General features: G+C 39.1%; 1 non-coding gene across 1 annotated transcript; it reads right to left on the bottom strand.

The window, feature by feature from the left end:
- Positions 1 to 56: 56 nt before the first annotated feature.
- LOC113457692 lies at positions 57 to 163 on the bottom strand. Its single transcript, XR_003378201.1, has one exon. It is a non-coding gene; the product is annotated as a U6 spliceosomal RNA (small nuclear RNA).
- Positions 164 to 14,387: the final 14,224 nt, after the last annotated feature.

Here is a 14,387-nt window from a genome sequence, read left to right as displayed (position 1 = left end):
AAAGTTTAACTTTTTCCTTTCCAATTCGAATCCCCTTGATCCCCTTATGTTGTCTTAAAAATATGGAACGCTTCATGAATTTGCGTATCATCCTTGCGCAGGGGCCATGCTAATCTTCTCTGTATCGTTCCAATTTTAGTATATGTGCTGCTGAAGCAAGCACTGTAAATATCTTTCTTTTACTATAGGTGATGCTTGTGAAAGGGTCATTTGACCCCCAAAGGGTCATGACCCACAGGTTGAGAACTGCTGCTCTACAGCATAACAAATTTGGGCTACCTAGCTTTATGAATACAGATTAAAAAAAATGTTGATCTGTGGATATATTTGATCAAACTTGATATGTTAATAAAAATGCATGCTTTGTAAATGAATTTCAGTGTTTATTATTTTTTTCCATTGTAGTTATCCTGGAACTCACCTTGATGTCACATTGGTGGGCTGCTTTAGGTACATGAACTGCTCAAGTTTATATACTGTAGTGCACAAAAACAATGTTAAATTGACTAAATGTTGGAAATAGACTTTACCTCAGGCATCAATTTTATTACATTATTCCAAGATAATAATGATGCTGTCTAAATAATAGGAAACATACAACTTTTTAAAGATAGAATTTACTGGTTTTCTCTTCTGGCACATATATATCCCAGGACAGCCCAAATATAATCCACATTATACAGACATGCTATATTTTTAGCACTTGTTTGTTTCTAAAAATAGATCAGTGAACACACACACATACACACTATACCCTGCTTCTCCTTTTGATATAATTTGAATCTATGAAGGAATGACATAAATTTCCCTTTGTGTACTGAGCAACGTATAAGTGCTATGAGTGGAGGTGATAGTGAAACAGACTAGCCTAGGCTAGACCTCATTCCTTGAGATCCTGAGGACCTACGTGAAGCATGGCTGGCCCAGGTAGGAATCAGGCCAGGCAGCATAGGCATTGCTGCCTCACAGAGATTCAAATCCAGAATATTATGAGCCTTTTAAATTTTATGCAACACCTAACTTAAAACCAAAGCTGCCCACACTTAGCTCCTCCTTAGTTCTAAACAAGCAAATCTGAAAACTGTGTGTCTTGGACTTGGATCCCATAGAAATCGTTAAGTAGGAAAATCAAGTTAAGCAGCAAATGCTCAGGAAATGAGACAGTTGGTGTCAGTTTTCTTTCTTAATTATATTATGTAATGATCAGGAAGTCAGGAAGGAGAAGTGGGGTCGTGCCTCCACCATTTGTTTATATTAATAAACGACCATATAAAGCGAAGCCAGGCATCCCTAAACAGATTTCAGTGTTTGTCAAGTATGGAAACTATTTACTTATAAATCTGTTGTATTTGGCTTCCAAATACAAGGATTATGTAATTTGTAAGAAATATTATTCTTCTTGATTTGGCAATAATCTTGTCTAATATTTTCAATCTGTTTTGCAAACAGCAGGCAAACCCCAAACATTTTCTGGTATTGCTACTCAGTATTAATGGCCCACACAGAATTAAAATATTTAGCTTTATTGATTACTTAATATGAACCAGAGCCTTTGTATATATCTCACTAACCTTTACTACAGTTCTGTGGGATATTATATTCTAATTTTTCCAATGTGGCACACGAAGCTTATAGAGTCAGATGAGTTGAGTTTCTGTAGCCACACAGTGGGTCCTATAAGTAGCACATTTTTTTGCACACTGCCGACCACCACCAAAGGCAGCTTTGCATAGATACCTTGGGATATGCTGCAGAGAACTCTCTGAGAACGCAAAGGAGAGGGAGAGAGTAGAACTTACAGAAATGAATGGAGGCAGTTACCGACAGGTAGTGCCAAGTCTCAAGGAAGCTGAGAAGAAACTAGGATGGCCCCTGGAGCCAACAGTTCTGGGAGGCTGTTCCTATCTCTAGAACTGTTCCTCCTCATCTAGTCACACAATAGAAACATCCAAGACAGGACCTGGGAAATAAGATGTGGCTGAAAAATAACAGATTTCTATTTCCCACTTCTGACAAGAAAATTACAGGATGCCATTAATTATTTATTTTCAAGTATTTGAAACAACTTTTAAGGGCTATTTATAGCATATTCAGGCTCCAATCCCCAGCATAATACCTGACCCATAATTGTGTTAATACATATTTGTTGTGGAAATATGGAGAGAATTAATGAGACGACAAGAAGTATCAGGGAGTTTCCTTCAGTGTGGTAAGCACATTTACGTTTCAAATAAAAAACATATTTCAGTGGATTATAAGGGAGGCCTTTGAATCTTTACCCTGAAAGGGCTAAAAAAGAAAACAGATCGTTATTTTTGAGGACTACTATAAATACTAAATGTATTGCATGACATTTCACTTTCATATATATATCTTATATAATTATGTACTTGCTGCGGTCCAGAGGACTGCTCAGTGACCGTCATCCCAAGACTATACAGAATCAAACCCTGGACATATATTTGTATCACACTTTGCCCTCTTCAAGTATGACATTGTCATTTCTACAATAGCACAGGAAGCAATGGAACCACCATGACTATTTTTGCTGCTCACACAGGAAACTAAATTCATGGATCATGTATGTAGTAGGGAAGCTAACCAATGGGCCAGCAAGATGGCCACTGAATACGTTGAGTGCCGAAATTGTCTGTGTTCCCTACTTACTTTCATATCGGTGGTTAAGAGCACCGGCTACTCTTGCAGAGGACCTGAATCCAGTTCCCAGCACATACACGGCAGCTAGTAAACATCTGTAAGTAACTCCAGTTCCAGATGCTCCCATATCTTCCTCTAGCCTCTGGTCACTGTCTACATGCAGTACAGGATATCTATGCAGGCCAAATACCCATGCACATAGAATAAAAATGAATGAATCTCCAAAAACTAAGAGAGAAAACGAATCAAGCCTTTTCCTCCCTTCAACTGGCTGTTGTCCACAGTGAATTATCTCTAGTGCAAGTATTATCTGTATTCACTACCTACTTTCATATCCGTAAGGCTGAAATCTTGAAAAAAAATACTTTTTCGCAGTATTGTTTAGCATATTCAGATAACACACATAGAAATACTGAGGTTTTTTCTGGCATAATCCTTTCAAAAATCCAAATTTTAAAAAGTTTCAAAAGGAGGCACTAAAATGAAAAAAATAGTTGGTGGTGGGGGACCATACACAGAGGTCAGGGGTGTGGCTCATTTGTGGAGTGCCTGCCTGGCCTGTGTGTTATCCTGGTACAGAAAAGTCATGCTATGAAAACAATGATTTCCTACCAACTGCATCTACAACACACAGACTACTGCACCCGGGCCCTGGCCATGTCCCGAACACAGAGAATGCCAACTCAGTGACACAGACAGTTGCCTTTTGGACATAATAAACTGTTTAAAGGGATCTCAGTGTTAATAGCTGGGGCTGTTTTAATAAGTGGGGTGCACAGGATGACACCTGACACTGTTGTCTTTTGTTTTCCTTTAAGTAAAAATGTAGAGAGCCTACGAAAATGACTAGGTATCTTGGGAAGGCTATTGCTGAGTCTCTCATCGGACACGTGTCCGTGTGTGAGGAAACCAATAATCCTCAGGGCTTCTGCCTCAGGCCGGCTTACCTGTCACGGGTACTGTGCTGTTACTGGCATAAAGGGAGCAGCGGATTTATGAGAACTCTGTAATTGGATCAATAGCGGTTGGATCTATATTTTAAAGCAAACAAGAATCACCGGGCAAATGAAACAAGAACTGAAACTGTTTTCATTAAACCAAATAGCACAGACAGGTTGAATTCTAGCTTTAAAGACTCTTCCTATCCCTAACGTTCACGTGGATGATTTGCTGCCATAATTTAAAAAGTCATAAACGTGTGTGTGTGTGTGTGTGTGTGTAGGCGTGTGTGTTGTGTAGTAGCAATGTAGATAGTAACAGTAATATCACAAAACAAAAGCAACAGTCAGGCCTGGTCAAACACCCCTGAGACAGAGGAATAGGGCTGCTGAATCTATCCTGGGCTACATAGTATGACTCTGTCTAACACAACAAGAAACCAGTAGCAACGCAAGCACACGGCAGGCAGAAAAGCTGAAAGAAATAAGAATTGTGAATTATACAGCAAAAGTTCTGACATCACATCTACGAACCCCTGAGTCCTAAGGGCTCTGTACTATTGATCTATGCCTATTCCCCGAAGAAAGTTCTAAATTTCAATGCTTTCCCAGGCACAGAATATATGCTACCTTCTCTTCACTGATTCTGTAAATGACTTCATTGCAAATGCTATGTCAGTTTCAGGAACATTATTTTAGTGATGGCAATTGTTCTTATTCATAATCTTACCAATGAATTATTCATTACTGGCAGTTAACCAGAACTTCTCTTTATTTACTTGCAGTTTCCGGCTTAATTTCAATGATATGTGGAGGCCAGATTTTAGCATACTGTTTGTTCAAAGACAACTTTATCTACCCAGATCTGGATCATTTTTAACAGTACAGCTGGATTCATTTACCTTGGAATTGCTATGCTACAAATATTGTGTCAGAGCTGTAGCCCAGAATGAATCACTCAGTATACCTTATACCTATAAAAAGCACAGAAGTTAATTGAGAACGGAGTAGGCTTAGCAAAGAATTCATGAGCAAATTTCTGCCAAACTTCTAAAATGTGATGTTTGTGAAAAATGTGTTTCATAGACTCTTAGTTCTGAAGACTGCTAATGTTAAAGGAATAATGTTTAATATTTAAGAATATCTGTCGTGTCTTGGGGCTAGAGAGATGGCTGAGTGGTTAAGAGCATTTGTTGCTCTTGAAGAGGACCCAGGTTCAATTCCCAGCACGCATATGAAGCAGATGACTCCTGGGACTCCATTTCCAGGGAAGCTGATCTCCTCCTCCAGGCTCCATGAGAGCCTGCAGACATGTGGTACACAACACACATTCAGGCACATGTGTGTATACAGATAAAATAGGTAAAAAATTATTTTTAAAAAGGAACTATTTGACTCTAGGACTCAATCAGAACATATTTATTTCAGTGCTTCATAGTCTTTGGCTCACAATTGTGAACAAGTCAACATTTTGCCCCACAGATGTTGCTATGTTATGCTAATTTCATGGATTCCAAGTAACCTCCCCAAAACTCTGCTGTACTAATCTGTTACTGGTGGAGAAAATTTCAACTGTAATATACACTGCGCACTGTTTCTCTAGCATATTTAGGTGGAAAGCAATTACAGCAGAGGGTAGACTTGAGATTGCTGCAGTTCTCTACACCAAAATTAGATTCCATTATTGCAGCACAGTATTTATTCTGGGCTAGAGCATGTCTTATGAAATTAATGCTTTTTTAAAACATCAGTTTCTATTTCTGTCACCAGACTGTGGTCTTATAACATAGTACTTCTACAAATGAACGTACATTTAATTTACCTGGGGGATTTTGTTACACGGCAGATTTTGCCTCAGAAGGGATGGACTGGAGCCCAACATTCTGTATTTATAAAAATGCTCTTAAAAGATTGTTGTTGTGGGTCTATGGGCCACATTCTGGGTGAGATGGGTCTACATGGTTTGGGGCCTGTTTTTAACTATGTATTATCAGCTCCACAATACTTAAAACATCATTGTCATTCAGTGCACTCTTAGTGAACTGGATTAAAGTTGAGATGAATTGATTTGTTTAACTGTCTTCACATTTACCATGTTTTTGTTTTTTGAGACAGGATTTCTCTGTGCGGTTCTGGGTGTCCTAAAGTTTGATCTGGAGACTAGGCTGGCCTCGAACTCACAGAGATACTCCTGCCTCTGCCTCTCACTCTCAAGGGCTGGGATTATAGGTGTACATCACCACTGTACACATCACATGTATCACTTTTAATGGAGTTAAAATATCTCTTGATGTAAAAGAAATACACCATGATTACAACCAAATCTTGAGCAGACAAAGAGAGACAGGGAAGGAATACACACCCATCCCCACCTCAACACATACACAAACATGCATTTGGGGCAAAAAATTAGAAATAAAACCATCTTTTAGAATTCTTTCTGATGTCTTTTTTTTTTTACTCTGAAAGTCCATTTTTATTAAAATATTTTTTCACTAAGATATGCAGCTCTAACCTTATATATTTCAGATGGTCTTCTGAAGCCCATTTTGTGGTGGCCAGTCACTGGTTTAGAAAATTAAACTCCCCCTATATCTGTGGACATGTCAATACTATTATCTCTTCTGCTTCTTAGGGTTTTGTATTCCCATAAATTTTTGACTTCTATTATTTTTTGTTTTTCCTGCTACTTTTTTATATTATGTTTGGTCATGGAGATAGCAAAATGTCTATGAGGGGTGGGTGGAGAGATGATTAAGAGCAGTGACTGCTCTTTCAGGGACACGGGTTCAAAACACAGCACCTACATGTCAGTTCACAACCGTTTTTTATCTCCAGGCCCAGGTACGTTGATCCCCTCCTCTGACACACTTGCATGCAAACATAGCATCCATACATATAGTAAAATTTTGTTTTGTTTTTTGTTCAGTGACACAGTTTCTCTGTGTACTAACACTAGCCATCGTGGAATTTACTTCGTAGACTAAGCTGGTCTTGAACTCACAGAGATCCACCTGCCTCTGCCAGCCACCCCCCCAAATGCTGAGATCAAAGGAGTGCACCACCACACTCAGCTGGTGCCTGAACAGGGACCTGAACCTCATACAGTAATTTTAAAAAGAGGGTTGAGGAATGAAGCTCTTTAAATGACTTTTGAGACTGGAGAGATCACTCAGCATTAAAGAGCCCTTGCAGGCTCTGACAGAATACTTGCATGGTGGCTCACAACCTCTGTGATGCCAGTGCCAATACATCTGGACCTTTTTTTCTGGCCACCCCAGGCATTGTGTGTGCATATATATATGCACACACTGAGGCGGCCAAAACTCTCATGCAACATAAAATAAATAAATCTAAAAAACAAATTAAAGTCTGAAATGAAGGTTTTTTTTTTAAGTCCTTAATTATCACAGCATACGGTAGCCGTGAAAGCCCCACAATGATGCTATTTGTCTCCTAATTAAAACTCTATTGGCAGTGCATAGGAAAGTGACTTGTCAGGGAACTAACAAAAGTCAGCCCTGCTTCGGGAGAAATGTAGAGACCCAGCCACCCCTGAAGACACCGAGAGTGGAGCATGAACCTCCAAAATGCACACTTGTGTAGGAAATTTATAGAAACATTGCAAGTGCCTAAATAAATTTGTTAATTAAGAAAGATTTGGTTGATTAAGTACTTTTTAATATAATGAGAATTAAGTTCCACTACTGAATCAGAACAGCAATCTCTCCAGACTCGGATCTTAATATCTCATCGTTGTGCAGTGCAACTTAATTGCAATGTTTATTTCTAGGACTGGAGTTCTGCCTGCTCAGGTAATTACCATTGTGTTAATCTTGCTGATCCCGAGAATAATGGTTTTCTTTTTTCTTTCACTAAAATGATTCCACGACTCCCCCTGATGCACACAAAAAATGAAAAAACAAACCAGAATGTAGGTTTTAATGCAAAAAAAGTACTTTTCAAATATACCAACTATGTCTTTAAAAACATAAAAATATTAGTCCTGAAATCATGCATCAAAACTCCAGGGAGGGTTCTGTTTAGTGATAACAATGGGATACTAAGGAAGCAATGAAATGAGGATTATCCTTTGTATATATTTTGTAATGTAAAATTTATAATGTAAAGTATATGTATATATATGTATAATGCAACTAACACATATGGTCCTTTAATTACTTTTTACTTAACAGAATTATTATTAAAGAATCTTGCTGATAATAACAATATATACAGGAAGACCTTTGTTCCTTTCCAATCTGTCCTGGAGTTCTGTCTCGAGCTCGATGGGCTCTGTCTCCTGATTTACCCCAGTGGCTGAGCTGGGCCTTTCTCATGACACACTATAGAGACTACAGAAACTAGAGAGACTGTCCTTATAAGGGTGACAGCAGGTGAGCTTAGGGGGTACCTTTGTTTTCGTCAAACATCTCACAGAAAAACAAATGAAGTTGCTACCCTATAAACTTTAGAACCTCGATAGCTGGGAACATAAAAACATAACAAAAGCATCGGTAGATGTAACATACTGAAGAGTCGTCAGAGAGGGAGAAATGGGTTCACACAGAGACTGTTGGATTCTTCTCAGGTAAACAGCTACTGCCAACGAAAAGGCCCCAGAAAACATGATAAACCTTTGAGAATGCTGCATATTTCTAATAGAAGACAATCAACTTGCGATTTTTTTTACTTAATGTTTCTTTCTTACTTGCCTGCTATTTCTTATATGTGTACTTTTATTCCATGTGAATGTTCCCAAGTTGTTCAACAACAATAAACCCAAAGGCATCTTAAAAACAGGGTTAGTCACTACATGACACTTTCTTCATCTAAACCAGAAACAGGTGGGTAGGAAATCCAAAGACGATCATCAGGGCAGTGGGGCATCATGGGTATATCCAGTAATATGCAATATTGGGGTGACTTCTGTGTTGGGCCAGCCATTGAAAGCTGGATTATTTTTTTCTTTTGTGAGTATCTGGCATTACTGGAGCTTCATGTGAAGAAGTGTTGACCCTGATTTTCAAAACAGAAAATAATAATCAGTTCTTAGTGAGTTTAACCTTGAAAAGGATTTCTGTAACCTTGAACTCTAAGTCCTCTTTCTTTACCATTTAGCACGTCTTGCTCACCCCTCCCTCCCCCATCAACTGAGGGAGCATTCCCAGCCTGGAAGGCTTCTGCTCCGCAAACCCTCAACACCCAGGCGATCAAGGTCAAGGAGGGCAAAAGGAAGCAGCGCTCTCCTGAGCAAGCGCAGCTCTCCTAGACCTAGGGCCTCAGTGACTTTCAGCACTGAATTTTACTCTGTGGTTTCAAGGCAGTGAGGACTGGAGATGCTTTCTGTGCACGCCTCCACCCGCTGTGCACCCCTAGGGCACAGCATCCTGGGGAGTTCTTTTTCAGAAACCACTCAGGTGAAGCAGGGTGTGATGGTAGTTTTAATTGTCAATTTGACACAACCTAAAATTACGTGGGAAGAGAGGCTCACTGAGAGATTGTCTACATCAGGCTGGCCCGTGGGCATGTCTGAGGGGATTGTCTGAAGTGCCTTAATTGAAGTGGGTGATGCCTTCTGTTACTGGCCCAGATAAAAGAAAACAGAAGAAGAAATCCTTTCTGATTTTTTTTTTTTTTTTTGGCTTGTTTGGGCTTCATTCTCACTGGTGAGTTCCTCTGTCTTCTTGCTGCTACTGCTGACTCCATTGCTGGCATTAGAACCAGCTCTTCTGGTTTCCTACCTAGTCTCTCCAGGAACCCTGTAGGCCTTTGGTGTTGGATGGAACTGGAGGCACACAGCCTCATCGGCCATTCTCAATCGATGACCAGGTTCTGAGAGCGTCCACTGTGAGACAGCCATTGTTGAGCTACCCTGACAGTGTTGTGTAATCCAGATATCCTTTTATTTCGCGACATTCTCTTGATTCTGTTTCTCTATCAAACTCTAAGACAATGAGATTTGTGACGTATGTGGAAAGGAATTTCAGGACAGGCCAGTGCGGAGCAGAGCTGGAATTCATTTGAAAGAAAGCCAGGCCCACCTTTAATCCCAGCAGAGGCAGGCAGATCTCTGTGAGTTCAAGGTCAGCCTGGTCTAAAAGAGCTAGTTCCAGAACAGGCTCCAAAGCTACAGAAAAATCTTGTCTCAAAATAAAAAAAAAAAAATGTTGCTATGATCATGGTGTCTCTTCATAGCAATAAAAACACAGACTAAGACAAACTTTAACACAGATTTAAGCATGGGAGTTTATAGTAAAAGAGGCCATTGGGAGTTTGACAATGTACCAGTAAATATATGAGCATCACAACTGGAATTGGAAGTTTGGGTTTTTTTGTTTGTTTTTGTTTTGTTTTGTGGCTTGGGGGGAGTGGTTTTCAAAGGTAGAAGGGTGACCTGAGAAAAATGGGAATCAAGTGTGATGTGTGCATTGTAAAAAATTCCCAAATAATTATTAAGCATATCATATTGGGGAGAAACAAAAGAGAGAAAAGCATCCAGAGAAAGAATAAGTAACACCTGAGAGTGTGACTGTGGCTTCTCAAGGGACTGTTGTGCCTGTCTTAGCAGTAACCATACAGATAATTTTGGTGACTCTAACAACTCAAAGAATTCCTAAGAAATGCTTTTTTTCTCCTTCCTTCCTTCCTTCCTTCCTTCCTTCCTTCCTTCCTTCCTTCTTTCCTTCCTTCCTTCCTTCCCTACTTCTTCCTCTTCTTCTTCCTTTCGATAAAATATTATAAGGTGACTTTAGAGGTACCTTGGATAAGATTGCAATACAATCTGAGAAAACTATGGGCTACAAAAGGTTAAAACTTTTTAAAATTGTAAATGGGGTTCCTTCTGAGAGTCCTAGATAATTTATGTTTACAACTAGAGAAGGAGAAAAGGCCTCTGCACTTAGACTGTAAATGTGACAAGTTGTGATTTGAACATTGTTATTTGAAACATGTCTTTATAAAAGGAATATTGTCTCCATGTAGTCAGCATTCATAGCAAATGTTGACTGTGTTGCAATTCTTGACTCTCAGTTAAAAACTTTTACCAGATTCCTGAGTGACGGATGCCTTTCCCTCCCTGGGAGCTCTTAATTTTTCCTGTCTGTCTTGCCTCAATTCTCAGTAAGGTATGAAATGAATTAGCTTTCATTAATTCACTCATCCATTCATTGGTACTGAAGATGAACTCAGGACTCAAGTACTTTAAGTAAGTGTCCCTCCTCTAGCCTGAATTAGGTTTTAATTTGCCATTTCTCAAAAATACTGTGAAAATCTTTGAATTCCATCTTAAAAGGAATCCTACTTGTTATTTCCTAAAATGCTTCATAATCATTTCTTAATTTGCTGGGCTTTCAAATTATCAGAACAATTCAGGTTTTTAATCTTATTTGATATTAGTAAAACTTCAACAAAGTAAAGTTTATGCTGGATTTATCGAGTTGGACTTTGGAGCGTATTTTCTATCAAGTTTTGCATGCTTACCATGCCTTTTAACAAATGCATCAGTGGTACTGGAGAGTGAATTACAGCATCTCCATCTAGGAAACTGTCATAAGATCACATAAATGCTATTGAAATGATGCCTTATATTTGGTAAAAAACTATTTGGTTCCCTCTGCAAATCTCATAGCATTTTTTTCTTCTACTAACCATGTGTGATATGTCATTGTACAAGTGTACCAGACATGAGTATTTGTTTATAGTCAAGTTCAAAGGACCCATGGTGGATCCCTTCCTTACTGTTAGTATCCTTTCACTGATCTCTGGTTCCTGGCCTCTCTCTTTTTTCCCTCCATCTCTAGTGCCTAGCCTTTGAACAAGGTAATTCCTTTGAAAGTTTGATCCTACTTTGAGGGTGAAAAAATATTTTGTGCCGAAGCCAGTAACAGATCTCAATCACTGTGAAAGTTCCCACAAAAGGAAGAGACTAGAAACAGAGCTTGAAATAAGATGCCCAGAGACCTGTCTAGGTTAGCAAAAGTCACAGGAGTATTTGATACAAACTCTGCTCTTCCACTTCAACAGCCTCACTTTCCCTAAATGTGTTGATTTCCTAGGTGTTTCTGTAGGCAGTGTCTCCTGATAGCCTTGACCCGCTTTTCTGACTCCACTTCACAGGTAGTAGAAGAAAACTTCCCCTTCCCACTATCCATGCCCCAGAGATAGGTGATATTGGGATCTCCTTGAAATTTCTCCTTGCATTGCTCAGGAAATCCACAGCTACAGAAGTAGTGAGAACATAGCTCTAGCCCCTTGTGAAAGGAGTCTTTAATGGATGTGTCCCTGCTTGAAGCAACACCAACACACCCCCTTGTAAAGTTTTTTACAGCAACTCAATAATCCAAATCAAACCAAAAAGTCCAGGTTTAATGGATGCCAGTGCTCCCGGGTGGCCAGGGAAAGGAGACTGGAAAACCACAGAGAGGGGAAAGGAGGACCAGGAAAACCTTGTGGGAGGCAGTTAAAATAGGCCATGGGAGTGGTCTTGACCCTCTCTCAGGAAGGGTCACCATTTGGCAGACTTTTTTGCAGGTGGAGTCTGGACTGAGGCAACTCCCAGGGGAGGAGCCTGGTATGGAAAGTTCCACCCAAACATTCCAGACTCCCTAGACACATGGATGCCAGGGACTGGGCTGAAGCCTGGACCCAAACAGCCCTCCCAACACAGAAGAACTCCTCTAGATCAATGGGACAGACAGCTCTAGGGAGGCTAATGCCATGGGTCAGAGTCCAGTGTGGAAGAAAAGAACATTTAAAAATAAGAAGCAATATCCATCCCAGAGGGAAAAATAGTCAATACCTTACTTTGAACAGGAAATATTAATATTTGCAATGAGAATAATTGATAATCATATAAAAGAAGCTGTGTGTGTATGTGTGTAGAGAGAGAAACAGAGACAGAGAGAGGCAGAGACAGAGACAGAGTATTTATATATACATAAATTTAGAAATCATGGAAGTGAAAAATTCAGTCATTGCTATAAAAAGATAAGTACACAAGATAATTAGTGGTATAAATATGACTGAAGAGAAAAATTAATGACATGAAAAAAGCATTGAAAAGTGCACTCAAAATTCATTACAGGGAAAGGGGATGGAAAATACGGGTGGTATTTTGAGCTATGGAAGATGTCTTGGGAAATGTCAACAAGCACTTAACTAGAGCCTATAAGTAAAAAATGTAGGAGAGAAAAAATGTGTGGACCACCACAGCTGAAAGAGTTTTGGAAATGCAAGCCTATGTATTTCTAGATTTAACTAACTGGCAAGTGCAATGATGTCACCCCGAGGTGGACAGAGCATAGGAGATTACAGGAGGGAATGTGATGAACATAAAATCACTGGAAACAGTGCAAGAGGCTTTTCAGAATGATGCCTGCCTTGAGTTGCAGAGCCTACCACAAACAGTGTGGTTCTGCTTCCCACAGGCCACTGCACCCCAACTTCCACATGATCGGATAAGGATTCAGCCTTGATGATTCCAAATTACAACCCCTAAACATCAAAGAGGAAACTGATCATCACAGGTCTGACATCTCTACTGTCTTGAGTTGTAAAGTCAAGTAAAGGAATCTAGAAAGCATACAAACTTATGGAGCTTAAATAACACACCAATGAACGATGGGTGAATCAGAGAAGAAATTAATACAGTCCTAGAATTCAGTGAAAATGAGAACAAACAGAGTAAAAACTCTGGGATGGATATAATAAAGGCCAACCTGAGAAGGAAAATTGTATCTCTAAGAATGCATATTTAAAAACAAAGATAAAGAAAAGCAACAAGAAGAACAAACAAAGACAATAGAAAGGTAACAAATAAATGGCTTAATAATGCAACTCAAAAATTTGGATAAACAAGAATAAACCAAACCCAAACACAACTGACAGGAAGAAACAATAAAAATCAGAACAGAAACCAATGAAATAAAGATAACGAAAAGAATCAGTGAATCTATCAGCTGGTTCTGTGAAAAGATAAGCAAGATCAGCAGATTTTTAGCTAATTTGAGAGAGAGAGAGAGAGAGAGAGAGAGAGAGAGAGAGAGAAAGGGAGAGAGAGAAAGGGAGAGATAACTCAAATTAACAGAATCAACAGACACCAAAGAAACTCAGAACATTGCACAGAGATACTTTCAAAACCTTGTCTGAACTCTATGAAGTTAGGAAACTCAAAAGAAGTAGAATTTATAACTTCCTCAAAACCACCAAAGTTAAAACCAAGAAGAGATTAACAACTAAAAAGGTGTATTGAAACAGTAATAAAAAACATTCTAAATAAGAAAAATGCAGGCCAGATGAGTCACAGAATTCTACCAAACCAATACTTTTCAATTTATTTTTAAAAATACAGAAAGAGAATTTTTAAGCTCCATCAATGAATCCAGCATTACCAAGACCAGGTAAAGATACAGTAATGAAAAGAGAAAACAATGGGTCAATATCACTGACGAACAAAGTTAACAATTCTCATGAAATGAATACAACACACAAGAAAAAGATCATCCACCATATCCAAGTTGGCTTTATCCTAGAGATGAGGGAAGGTTTTACATATGCAAGTCAATAAATGCAATGTATCACACAAACGGACTTAAAGTCAAAATTTACATGATTACCTAAACTGATGCAGAAAAGGCCTTTGACAAAGTTGGACATGTTCATCATGTAAGTCCCAGAGAGAGTAGGACTGGAGGGAACATACTTCCATATAATGAAGGCTATATGTGGCAAACCCACAGTCGATATCTGCTGTGAAACAATATTTGTACACTGTAAATATGTTTTATTCTC

The sequence above is a fragment of the Microtus ochrogaster genome, linkage group LG4 (genome assembly GCF_000317375.1).
Source record: "Microtus ochrogaster isolate Prairie Vole_2 linkage group LG4, MicOch1.0, whole genome shotgun sequence".
Taxonomy (NCBI): domain Eukaryota; kingdom Metazoa; phylum Chordata; class Mammalia; order Rodentia; family Cricetidae; genus Microtus; species Microtus ochrogaster.
This window is presented reverse-complemented; position numbering and strand designations above follow the sequence as displayed.